Genomic DNA, 14,399 nt, shown 5'->3' on the forward strand with positions numbered 1-14,399 from the left:
GACCTATCAGCTTAGTCAATACTTGTTTTAGAAACAGCAATGGTGTCTGTAGTTGTTCTCAGTAGAGGCAGGTCCCCTTTGGAGGGGGAAGGAATGGCCCTCTCAGCACAGAGATGTGGGTGAAGGGGTTAAAGACACAGGTGTATACGACACATTGGCTGTAAAGCAGCTGTCTCATTGTTGAAGCCCACACATTCAGAGAGAAATTATTACAATCCCTCAGCAGAGCAAAGCCCTCCTGCCTACACAGAGGGATGATTATATACTGATGGGTTACTCCCAGAATGCGTCAAAGGACCAGGGGAACAATACAGTAAGAACAACAATTGGTCCTGACGCACCTCTTTAAAACACCCAAAGAGGCAAACAACTCTAGTAATCCATGTAATGAGTTCAAAGTGATGTTCACAATCTCTCAGAGGAGTAAAGATAAACTCCCACTCTGGCAGAGAGTACAAGGCTCTGTGACAAAGGGGTTGTTCAGGGTTGTTATTGTCTATTAAGTTTTGTCACAAGAGGCAATTGGGAAGCGAGAGCCCAGACTGAGAGAGGGGGAAGCAGAGAAGGTTAGAAACAGAGAAGTTGAGGAGATACTTTACAAAAAGCAAGAGGGTGCAGCATGGGCCTAGCCCGGGCCGGCTAGCTGGACAGGAATTTGGAAAGAGTTGAAGATTGAGGAAATAAACAGCAGGTTAAAAGGTAGACATGTTTACGAAGTTGATGTTAAAAGACGGATTTTAGAAGCTTATGGGTGTGAGTGGTGTATCAGAGGAGAGGAGATGGATTAGTTTGCTGATGTTAGAATGTAATTACATCCATTTGGAATGTGTGGCTAAACCAAAGGATGTCGTATGTGTGCGCTCAGCTTTCTTCTAAAACATAGCCCTTTTTACTGAGAGCAAATGTGTCTGTAGTTGCTCTCTGCCAGTGTGTACTGCAGCGAGAGAACCCAGGTCTGCCCATAGTTATCTGCTACATCCGGGTAGCCTAATGGACTGCCCAGCAGATCTCTGTTTATGGTACCCTACAACATGAACGTTGAGCTCTCTGCTGTGGGGGGAACTATAGCTCGATTCATTCACAGGCAAACTGTATAAATAAGGCAAAAAAAAGTTAGGGCCCTATTACGAGTACGGCGGTCCCTGGGGATGCCGTACTCATGTCCAACTACCGCCATACTGCGGTAGTCCTGTGGCGGTCCGACCAACCCATATGTAATAACAAATGGGTCAGTCCGACCGCCAAAGGAGTACCGTGACCACCAGTGGATCCAGAATACTGTGTTGGTCGCACAGCGGTCAGAGGCAAAAATATGCTGGCAGTGCATATTTCGAGTTGCCTCTCCACCATTCTTTTCATGGCAGAGAGGCAACAAGCGGGGTCCTAATTGGGACCCTGGCCACCTCTGAGCTAGAGGTGCATGCGGGGGTGCCCACCTGGACTTATACCCCCAGTTCCTGCACGGTGTGACATGTATGTCACACCGCGTGGCAAAGGGCCAATCGGTGCTCAGACAGTAGCGATCTACATGTTAGGTTTAACACACCGCCGTTGTCAAACCACTGCAGCACCACTGCAGCACTGCTGCAGCACCGCCTCCCAGATCAGGATTGAACGGCTATTAGGCGGGCGGCCACACCATGACTTTTGCGGTCCTACAGCAGACGGCGCATTGACACCACCGCTATTGGTACGCCAAAGTCATAATGAGGCCGTAAGAGCCTGTTGTTTTCACCTATTTTCATCTAAGGTTACCCTTGGTAAGCACTGTATGTCAGTATGAATAACTATATTGTTATATTAATTGATTATTATTCTCAACAAATTCTTAATTTAATAGTGTGTCTTGGTTGTACATTCTTATCTTAATTGATCAAAGTTAAATATTTTATATATTTGGGCTCAATAGTTACCTTACAGTAAAATTAAAATTAACTAAAAAAAATGAAATTAAATTTGACAGACTTGGTCAATTTTTTCATATATAACACATTTAGAAGGTGTTTTAATGGATTAAACCAGCAAATCACTTGTTACACAGCGTGCACCCAAAGGTTCATGTTTTGCGAAGTCAAGCCGAGGGTGACCTCCTATTGTTTGCGGTCAAGGGCTATGATGCTCATGGCACGCTTGATGCCATGGTGAAGAGAGCTGAAGCACGGCGAACCACAGCCCATTCATCCTGCCAACTGCTGTTTGGAAATTGGTGTTTATTTGTTTACTGAAAATCTGCACAATAAGCGACAATACTGTAAGCGGGATCCTTGCATGAAATGTTTACATCGAACTCCTTGCGGAGGTGGGATACGGAAAAAGAGTACTCTTCTTTGCTAGGATTTTGTTAATAAGTGAACCCAGGCTCATAAAGGAGATGGAGTGTGTGTGTGTTAGATAGTCTATCAATAGTGCAAGCGCTGCTAGCGTGATATTGGAGCAATCTAGGCCTTTAATGGTGGTGCCTTGGATGCATTACTTGTAGCTAGGGGAAAGGTCTAGAACAGCAACACAACACATTCTCTCTCTTGCAAGCCAAATATCCAGACAAAATGGTTCAGTTGCTCACCAACCTCTTCGCACACCTCCTGCGACCGTTCTTCATGATTGCTAGAACTGTAGGGCTACTCTGGTGATGGTACTGACAGTTATATAGCACTGTATTGCCAAGACTTTAGGCTCTGGTGCTCAAATGGGTGGTTTATAATGTCTAGATTTGTCGATGATCACCCTAAATCTGTAATAAACATGTGATGAACAGAATTCAGTGTTCGGTCTTAAGTGCACCACTGCCTATTGGGTCTAGGTCCGAGACCTGTGACTATCCCTGTAAAAGAACATTTTAAATAAATAAATAGATATATAAGCATCTGTACATGTTAGTACCACAATCCTCCTCTGAAATGGCTCATAACTAGTATTAAGGGCTCCCATTTTTGGGTGTAGCAACACTTTAGTTTTCGTTCCGTTTCATCTTGTGGCACCTACCTAGCTGATAATGCCAATGGGCGCCCAGGACATCCACCTGCCATTGCTTGCCTTTTATGTCCCAGTCCAGCTAGACCACAGGTTCGGATTACATGGTCCATTCACTGAAGGAGTTGGTGCCCAGCTCCTTATTTTATTCTCCCCATACCAAGATGTTAGAAGAAGGTCCTCTATACAGCCTGTGAGAAAATGATTCAAACCCATGTTAGTAGGATAACTCATCTGATTGAACACACATTGCAGAGATTTTTGTGAAATTTGCAGAAAATGGGCTTCCTAGAGGGCTCTTCCTTGCACCGCAGGAAGCCGATGAAACAATGACTAATGAGGTGTTTACACCTTTTGCACAAATATTACACAAGAGAGAATTAAACTAGTGCAAGCTATATAAACACTTAAACAGTACATTGTTGTGAAGATGCTACTTCAAGTAACACAATGGCTTACAAGGTTGCATCCTGAATACAATTTCCCCACACTGGGATGAAGTACCGGGTTTTTCAGAACCCAGAGGTGCCAGGGAGAACACCCAAAGACTTTGAGTTCTTCCTGTTTCAGACTACAGAAACACAGAGTCTTCTTGATGAAGTCAAAGATCGTATTTATTGGCTGCAGCCAGTAACAGGTATCCTAGAAGTACAACAGCATGTATGTTCTCAGGAGACTGCTCAAATTTACAAAGCCAGCCTTCTCTTTTTATACAAAATAATATGCTTCAGGCAAACATTCCTTATTTTACAGTTGACCATACACATATTTTCACTACAAAGAAAAAGCAGAGTCATGATGACAAGCCCACATTTCAGTTTGTCCAGTCCATAATAAATTATCCGGCAAGGCCCAGAACTTCCATCAGATATCGACGGACCCCCAATAAAAACGGGCACCTCCTCCTCGTAAAGCAGGTCATAAAGAAGAAACAGGGACAGGTGTGTGTAAGATTAGGCATGGTTTGTGTGCGATGAACGGTTTATGACATGATGTGCCTTGATGCTAATCTCATTCGGCCACTGAGAAAGAAACTTGCCGAACAGGTTTGGCTCCGGGCAGTGGAGTCGTCTTGCCCAGGTCACAGAGGAGTCAGCAAAGGTGTACGTGTCCTTCAGATCGAATTTAGCCTTAGTTATTTGGCTATGTGAGGGCAATCACAAAATGGCTGCCGCTCACAAAATGGAACCCGAGGGTTCAGGACGAAAACTTTGATTTTAGGGTGATTCCGTCATTAAATCATGACGGAAATGTTTGTGCATAGTATTCAATTCATTACCGGTCTGGTGATACCAAAATCGTCATGATGCGACGATGTTTATGACACGAGTCCAGTGGTTCAGTACCTCAGACACCCGAGTCCAGAATTTTCAGTACCACAGACCCTCCTTTTGCCCTTACATAGGCAATAACCTATACTCACGCTAATCTGAGTCCAGGTCTATATTCATAAAGTCATTGTGATGTTGCTGTAACATCATCCTATTACTTAGTTCATTTCTTGATACAGGTTTCCTTACACATGATGTAACACAGAGGCCACATATTGTAGGAGCACACTGTACACACAAACAGAACAGGAAAAGAATGGCTAAGATCATCCCAATGACTATCAGAATCTTCCATCCCCAGGCAGATATCAGTTCCCAGAACCACCCCATCAAGGACCAGCCCCTTCATCCACGTGAATGGATTCAGAGATCTTATGCAGTTTGGAAATGGCCTGATATACTGTCGGAGCGTTGTCTGGGATGAAAACACAGCAACTCGATTGGATCACTTTACTTACCCCATCTCGGTCTGCAAGTATGACATCTAACGTGACCCTGTTCTGAAGAGTCATAAGGCGATCCGACTGGAGCTCAGCAGTCAAATTACTAAGGGCACCGGCAGTTGCAACTATAGTGGATTCAACCACCCTTGTCAATTGCCTTATGTTCCTGCTGTTCACCATAGGCCCCCAAAACGGCAGAAAACCCTTTGCAAAATCTCCGAATTCTTGTCCTGCAGTGTCTTCTTTTCTGATGACACCTCTAACTATCCTTTTCCTATGGTAATCTGCCGCGGCCGTGTAGGTGGGAGGCAACAGGAACGAGATAAAGCATGTGCCAGAGAAGTCAGGGGGCAACCATGTATAGGCCCTATCATGGCAGATGAAATATGTACCCTTAGCTGCTAAGAACGAAGGGGAACTTCGAGATGCAAAAACATATGTTTCAGTGCAGACACTCTTCCCCAACTGAGCTCTGGGATTTTTGCCATTACCTTGCAGACATAGGTGACCCTGATGGGGTACAATCCAAATCGAGGAAGATCTCTTTGCTCGCTGGTTCTCACTCAAAGCAACTCCATATTTTGTTATATTCCATTTAACGTAAGCTTGCAACTCGTCTTTAGGAATCGTTCTGTATGAGCCAATTGTTCTGCTCATATTTGCAATTCCTACTACCAATGCTTTGTTGCTTGAGTTACTTTTCGTGGAACGTGGGGAATATGGTTCGATGGCAAATATGAACATTGTCTGAAATGCCCACAAAGAACCATTGTAGCTAAATGGTAGGACCAAGTATGGGATACCCTTGTCTGTCGTATGCGGCATAAGACCACACACCCAGCAGTTAGTTGTGTTTACTACTAATTGGTGTTGGTGTAAGAGTTGAATGAAAGAGTTATTGATAAACTCTAATCTTCTAGAGGACTCATGTTCAGGCAGAGGGTGAAAAGAGTGCGAGGAAACAGTAGGAGGAAGTATGGGCTGTGTAGTGGGTGCAAATGTTACTTGAAAAGTGAATAAAACATATCCTATTAAAAATGTCATTACACCAAGTAACATGAAAATACAAAATATCAATGATCTTTTCTTTGTCATCAATATACACATTTTGTCTTTAAAGTTCATTTGTTTGGCAGGTCTCTCCATCTTACAAAACTCCATCCTCTCTAATTTGCTGCCCGCGGTGGTAGGGTGTTTCTGCTAAAGAATGCTTCTGTTAGTCCAGGGCAACTCCCTTAGACCAACCAGAACTGTTGACCTAACGTCTCCAGCTGCACTCCAAAGACTTGGGCAACCGTGACCCTAGCAGCAGAACCGGATGGCGGTTCGAAAAAATAAAAATGAGCAAGTTTCTCAGATGAGAGAGCTGCACAATCAAAAAGTAAAAATAAATATTTTATTTGTCCATAGTCATAGTTCTCGGCCTCAAATTGTAACGGTTTCTTTCAGGTGCTGTCTGGTCTTGGAATAAAAGTTCAGGCTCTGTAGTGTTCAATCGAATTGACGGAGGCACAGCTTCTTGCAAGATGTTGTCGCTTTCCTGTTCAGAAATCGTTCCTTTTACACGTGCATCGCTAAAAGGTAGAAAACGAGGCACAGTCTCAGTTTCAGAGTCAGCGATCCCCTCCTGGACCCGCCGGTCGTACGGAAGAGGCAGTGGGACCCTCTTACAATGAATGCCGTGGATCCAGTGTTTCTTTCCTTCCACTCGAACAGCTTATCTTGTTGAGAGAAGAACTAGATGAGGGCTGGTCCACCGGGGCTGGTCATTCTTTGTTCGCTGAAAGTTTTTAATCAGCACCCAGGATCCAGGATCGATCGGATGTCCTGGAGCTTCAGAAGCCTGAGGTAGAGTGTCGTGGACCTGTTGGTGTAAAATACGCAATTTAGCCGTCAATTCATACAGATAATCAAGCAGTACAGGGTATTCTATCTCGCTAAACCTGGTTGGCCTTGGCACTCCCCATATGTTGGCCGGGCGGCCGAACACAATTTCATACGGACTAAGTCCCACTCTTGAGTGAACAGTCATTCTTGTTGATAGGAGTGCAAAGGGCAGAGCGTCAGGCCATTTAAGACTAGTGCTTGCTTGAATCTTGGCCAGTTTCAGTTTTAGCTTGCCATTATAGCACTCTACTAGTCCAGCTGATTGGGGGTGATTTGCAGCGTGAAATTTTTGCTGAATGCCTAGCCCTTCACACACTTTCTTCATCACTCGACCTACAAATTCACTCCTATTATCACTCCAAACCATTCTCGGCATTCCAAATCTGGGGAAAAATTCTTTGACAAGGGCTTTAGCTGTGGATAAGGCAGTATTATCCTTTAAAGGATATGCTTCTGCCCATCTTGAAAAGGCACAAAAAACAACGAGTACGTATTTTAAATTGTTGCACCTTTCCATGTGGATGAAATCTAGCTGCAAAACCTCGAACGGATACGTTGGAGGCGCAAAATGACCAGCTGGAGTTGGGGTTCCCCTTCCAGGATTGTATTTCAGACACACCATACAATTCTTGACCACATTCTATGCACACTTAGGAATTCCAGCATTTTGCTATACTGGAGCTAGCAACTTACAAATCCCTTTCACACTGATATGAACCATTCCATGAGCCATTGTCACCACTGCAAGCACATACGCATCGGGTAACAACCATCACTGGTGTTCTGATAATTCAACCCAACAACCATTCGCATCCAATTTACCCTTACTTTCTCTCCATTCATTCAACTCTTTTCTGTGGCTTCAGCTTGAATGGATTTCACGCTCTCAATCGTATCTTCACACATACCAACGTCACCAACCCATCTTGCAGGGCCTGCAACATACATTCGACTCATTACATTCCTTGCAGTTTCTTTCGCAACTTCATCCGCAAAAGCATTTCCGCGACCAACATCATCAGTAACTTTTTTGTGTGCACTGCATTTCACAATCGCAACTTGTAACGGCAAGGTCAGTGACTCGAGAAGCTCATTCACCAACTGACCATGCTGGATCTTAGCACCATGCGAAGTCAGGAACCCACGTTCTTTCCACAATCATCCAAAACTGTGAGCCACACCAAATGCATACTGGCTGTCCGTGTACACATTCACTTGTGTTCCTTTCGCCAACACACACGCTCTTGTAAGTGCAATCAACTCTGCCGCTTGCGCTGAATTGTGTGGGATACGTGCAGCTTCAACAATCGTATGCAAAGTCGTCACAGCATATGCTGCAGTTGTATCACCATTCGGCAACTTGAAACACGAACCATCAACCCACAAAGTACCATCACATTCTGGAAGAGGAGTATCTCTAAGGTCTGCTCTCCCTTTCGTCTCTACTTCAGTTTTCAGAAAACAGTCATGCTGTTCTTCACTATCATCATCTGTCTCAACTAAAATCGGCAACAACGTGGCTGGGTTTAACGTATTGCACCTCTTTATGTGCACATGACTCGCTAACATTGTCAGCTCATAACCTGACAATCGAGCACTAGTTAAGTGCTGTGTCTTTGTTCTGTTTAACAGCATGTCCACTGCATGCGGGACCATTACAATTAACATGTTATTCATCACTAACCCAGCAGACTGTCGAATAGAAACAGCTGCTGCCGCAGTGGCTCTCAAGCAACTTGGCAACGCCTTAGCCACCGGATCTAAAGTCACCGAAAAATACGCGCATGGATGCTGTTTGTCCCCAAAAGACTGTGTCAGAACTGACAATGCACAACCTTCCTTCTCATGGACATACAATGTAAAGGGCTTACTGTAGTCGGGGGTACCCAACACAGGAGCCGAACACAATGCATCACGCAATTCGGAAAAATTTTCTGACACTCTTCAGACCATGGAATGGGATTCGGTGTATCTTTACAAGTTAATGCCACCAAAGGTTTGGCCAATAAGGAAAAATTCGGTATCCATTGTCTGCAATATGATGTAATGCCCCTTTTCTGAATCTTAATGCCCAAGAAAGCACGCACTTCTCTCCGTGTGGTTGGCACACTCAATTTTGCAATTACCTATATTCTTTCTGGGGTCAGTTTCCTTCCCTCCTTCGATAAGAGGTGACCTAAGTAGGTCACTTCTTGTCTGCAATATTGCAACTTTGAAAGAGAGACTTTGTGATGCAGATCACACAAATTACGCAACAACGACAATGTGGCTTCTTTACAAATCTCCTCAGTATCTGCAGCGATTAACAAATCGTCGACGTACTGAATAAGGGTAGCGCCGTCAGGTAAAACAATCGTATCAAGCTGTGTTTTTAAAGCCTGACTGTATATTGATGGACTTTCACAGTAGCCCTGAGGAGCGCGTTTGAAGCGGAAACTTCGGCCTCCTAAACTGAAGCCAAAAATATCCCTGCTCTCCTCTGCAATCGGGATGCTGAAGAAAGCATTCTTCAAGTCAATCACTGAGAGCCAAGTGGCTGAAGCTGGAATCATAGTCAATAGGGCAGTGATATCAGGGACAACTGGAAACTGTGGCACAACAATTTTATTTTATTGACCTCCCTAAGATCAATCACAAACCTGTAAACAGGTGGCTGGGAAGGATCAGTACGCTTCAAAACCGGCAGAACAGGACTATTACAAACGTTGCCTCTTGTCTCCTCAATTACATCTTTTTCAATCAGATCATAAATGATCGTTAACAACGCCTTTTCACCGTCTCTAGAGATCTTGTATTGGGGAATGCGTGGCATTCTAACATTGGCTTTCAATGTTACAACATATGGCGCTATTTCCAAGAGACCCCCATCATTAGGACCAGTAGCCCAAAGAATATCCGGAAGAGAAGACAATTCTGTCGGAAGTTTATCCTTCGACAAATACATTGGAGAAACCACTTTCTTACCCAGTGTAAGTTGTACTCCCGAAGGAGAACAGTACAAAGTCGCATATAATCTTTTCAACAGATCCAATCCCAACAAGTTTTCACCACAACCTGTTGTAAGAATAAGGGGTGCTTCGAATTCACAAGCTCCAACAGAAAGGGACATGGGACTAGAAATCGGGTTCCTAACCGGGGCGCCAGAAAAACCTACTGAAACGTTCATTTTGCCAGACTAAGGTGCGCCAGGGAGTTTTGAGTGCATAATAGAACTCTTTGTAGCACCAGTATCCAACAGAAAAGGCTCTGACACACCTGATGTAATCACCTCAACATAAGGTCCACTCTGATCTACTGGAACTGAAACAACTCCCTCTCTTTGTCCATGGCTGTCCTAGCAATCATCACCTTCCATATTCTTTTTTTCTGCATAGTAGTCATCAGCATAGTACTGAGTCGTCCTAGCAAACGCGTTATTCTGCTGGTCGAAACTATTCATCGAATTCTGAGGCGGGAAGTAACGAGCGTTCTGGGGAAAATTTCCACGTCCCCTACCCCTAGGAGCCTGTTGAACATCTCGACCTCTTGCACCAGAAGCACCATTCGTACGCTGTAACAAAACCAGACAACTACTCTTGAAATGACCCTCTTCTTTCCAATACGCACACTGATTGGGTCCATACGGTAAACGTTGTTGAGAAGACTCGTTTCTTTGCGAGTTCCTAGAATATTGCTGAGGTTGCTGATAGTCGCGCTAACTATTAGTACGAGGTGGATAAGCTTGCTGTAGAAGAACTTTAGTTTTCAATTCCTTAGTCTTTTTATCCGCTTTCTCTAACTCATCTTTGCGCCTATTTTCATAGTACTGGGCCATAGCTAAAATCTGTGCTGACGTGGAAACAGCCCAAGCACTCTCGGAATCCTTCAACTTATTACACAGTTCAGGAAGCAAATTATGCACAAATTTGTCAACAAACAATCTCTGGCCACCCTCAGTAGCCATATCCTGACCACTATGATCTACGAAGGTCTCTTCGAACCTCGTGAAAAAGTCAGACACCGTTTGCTCTTTCTTCTGCTTACATGCAGACAACTTGTCCCAATTGACACGCAATTCGGGCATTAAAGTCTTCATATACGTAATAATCTTATCAGGGAGTTCAGTAATCAGATCCTCAGGCTTAGCACCTCCTACTTGTCTATTGTCGGCGTCTCTAAGATTAACCCATGTATCACCCAATTCAACCACATGATCCGTATGACGAATCTTACTCCAAATAGGTTGTGGGACAACATTACCAAACAACATGTCAATGTCCGCCAGATTCATAATACACGAACCCACAGTCTGAGTCAGTTCTTTATAGTACCCTGCTGGATTTTTGCGTGGCCCTGGTAAAGACTGCTTGATAGCTAAAACTTTAGCACGTTTCCATGGAACATGCACCCAGACGCGCTGAAAATGAGCCGGTACAAGTGGCGGATTATTACCTGGACCAGCAGCCACTTCCTCTTTCCACACCGGGGGAACCTCTCTCATTGGATATTGTCTCGCCTTCTTCTCAACAGAAGAATCAGACTCAAACAACGACTGGGAAATACTCTCACTCCTAAACGATAATAATGTCGCAACTGCTTTCTTAACATCAGAACCTACAATTGTGCCTTTTGCAAACTCGAACCGTACACAATACAACTCATACATATTGGATTCCTAATTATTTTCCTCCAATTCCTCGCAAAGGAAATCACACATTTTCTCAAAAACGTATCTCTGTTTCGATGCTTCCCACTGATGGAAGACATCCATAATAGATTCTAGTTCGTATCTTATCGGGTCTGTAACCCATTTATGTGCCAAATGATCCAATATCTCCCGCTCTCTAGAGTCAGGCAATTGACTACGCAACTGCTTGCGTGTTGAAACAGGGGTCATACTCACTGCTCCAAAGAAAGGAGATAGAAGGTGGACAACAGTATCAGTCATTCTCTGTCGAACAGAAAGAGGAGTTAACGAAAGAACAGGAGGAAAAACAGAGGCAGGCGCAGAGGCAGTATCAGAAGGAGCACCAGAAGAGGCAGTTGATGCCGTAGGCAGAGTCGTAGAAAGTATAGATGGAGCAGGTAGCAAAGTCGGCGGCCTTGGAGGGGCCTGCGCCACAATAGTAGAGGCCAACTGAAGAGGAGCTGGCGGTTGTGGAAGAACCTGAGGCACAATAATCGGAGGTTGCACAACTAAAGGTTGTGGAGGTGCTGTGGCACTCTGCGCATAAGGGGGTGGCGAGCTCAACAAGTGTGACATTAAAGGATCTTTTTCAAGTTCTTTTGCTGCATCTTGCTGAAGAGGCGGCAAAACTGGATAACATTTATCAATCGCCATTTTACGTTGCCTGTGCAACTGTTCACTTGCCTGTTCTTCTTCATTATCCTTAAATTGGGTAGCAGCTTGCATTATCGAGATACCCCTTTCTCTCTTATTTCTCTTTGCTAATTTAATTTCCTTCTGTTTGGCTTTCTTACGCCATAAGCGGAAAGAGTCAAACATCGCCGGCCGGGCTTTCTTCTTAAAAAGTTTAACCTCCAGATTATCCAACATCTCTGTGTCAAAGCTACCATATTGGGGCCATTTTAAAACACCCTCCTTTCTGGTGTATCGGATCCATACTTTGTTATATGTGATAGGGCCTACACCATGTTTCACATATGATTCATAGGTCGGAGTTCCAATCGGAGGAACCGGACATGAGTCCTCCAATCGGGAGTCCCTACTACAACCAAGACAAAACAAATTTCCAAGTCTGCTAAAACCAGGCATCTTCGCTCTCTAGTCTAGCTTCAAACTTCAAAGGATTATCGAATACGATAGTCTCGTGAATACACGAGTCCTTCGGCTTTGGCACTTGCAAGTTCCAAATCAAAGCGATCCCAAGGGATACCAAACTAAGAACCAAACTAAGGACTGGGAGACGCTCCACTTATACTTAACTGAGGTATCGATGACGTCACCAGAAGACTCGTCTATCGTTTCGCTCTACCAATCATCAAGGGTCCAAAACAGGGTGATGGTCAGGGCAGCAGTCCTTCGTAGCCGTCGGGAAGCGGGGAACCTCGCAGCAAAGACTTTCGGACCACGTCGACATACAGGGGTCGATGAAGTGGCTGGCCTTCCTCCAGGATTTTCAAACGAAGCTCCTTACGAACCTCTGGCTTGGACCGGTACCGGTAATACCGCTCCACGTTGGGCACCAACTGAAGTACCGGGTTTTTCAGAACCCAGCGGAGCCAGGGAGAACACCCAAAGACTTCGAGTCCTTCCTGTTTCAGACTACAGAAACACAGAGTCTTCTTGGTGAAGTCAAAGATCGTATTTATTGGCTGCAGCCAGTAACAGGTATCCTAGAAGTACAACAGCCTGTATGTTCTCAGGAGACTGCTCACATTTACAAAGCCAGCCTTCTCTTTTTATACAAAATAGTATGCTTCAGGCAAACATTCCTTATTTTACAGTTGACCATACACATATTTTCAATACAAAGAAAAAGCAGAGTCATGATGACAAGCCCACATTTCAGTTTTTCCAGTCCATAATAAATTATCCGGCAAGGCCCAGAACTTCCATCAGATATCGACGGACCCCCAATAAAAACGGGCACCTCCTCCTCGTAAAGCAGGTCATAGAGAAAAAACAGGGACAGGTGTGTGTAAGATTAGGCATGGTTTGTGTGCGATGAACGGTTTATGACATGATGTGCCTTGATGCTAATCTCATTCGGCCACTGAGAAAGGAACTTGCCGAACAGGTTTGGCTCCGGGCAGTGGAGTCAGCCTGCCCAGGTCACAGAGGAGTCAGCAAAGGTGTGCGTGTCCTTCAGATCAAATTTAGCCGTAGTTATTTGGCTATGTGAGGGCAATCACAAAATGGCAGGCCGCTCACAAAATGGAACCCGAGGGTTCAGGACGAAAACTTCGATTTTAGGGTGATTCTGCCATTGAATCATGACAGAAATGTTTGTGCATAGTATTCAATTCATTACCGGTCTGCTGATACCAAAATCGTCATGATGCGACGATGTTTATGACACGAGTCCAGTGGTTCAGTACCACAGACACCCAAGTCCAGAATTTTCAGTACCACAGGGAAACCATGCTTTGTTTTCCTCCACTGGGTTGTCTGAGGCTAAGAGTTAATCTGTAAACATAGGATATGCAGTCTCCTGAAACTAAAAATGACATTTGTTTTCATAATACCTAAAACAAGACAGCCACAAGAAATATAGTATAACGCACCATGTGTACACTGAACAGAACAAACCCAAACGCCAGAGGAACGGAAGTGCTCTACCTTGAGGTGGTTTAAAAAATGTCACATCTAGCTGTAGCGATGTGGGGGGCTGTGGTACTAATCCAATGAAGGGCCTGCTCAACTGCTTTTTACCACATGTTGCATTGTAAACATCACAGGAAAAGACCAGTCTGCGAATGCTTCAAAATACGAACACTAGTGAGAAATAGAGTCATAAAGAAGATGTGTAGGTGTTGTAAAAGACAGACAAAAAGTGAGAAGGGAGTGTTACACACATTGCTATTTACCAATGCCATTAAAGCATTCCAGTACTTTCGGGAACCCTTTTCCAAAAATAAAAAAACATAGTCCTGAAACAATCCTCTATAATGTCCGCTGCATATGTTTAACAGTAGTTGGGTGGTGTGCTCTGGGAGGGCTAAACACTAGGCCTGGCAATAAATTGCGCTCCGCTCGCAGAATTTTTTAAATTCTGCCAATTCCTCGTTCCGCGGGGAATGCAGAATTGCCAAAAATTCCGTGAGG

The sequence above is a fragment of the Lissotriton vulgaris genome, chromosome 4_1 (genome assembly GCF_964263255.1).
Source record: "Lissotriton vulgaris chromosome 4_1, aLisVul1.2, whole genome shotgun sequence".
NCBI lineage: Eukaryota > Metazoa > Chordata > Amphibia > Caudata > Salamandridae > Lissotriton > Lissotriton vulgaris.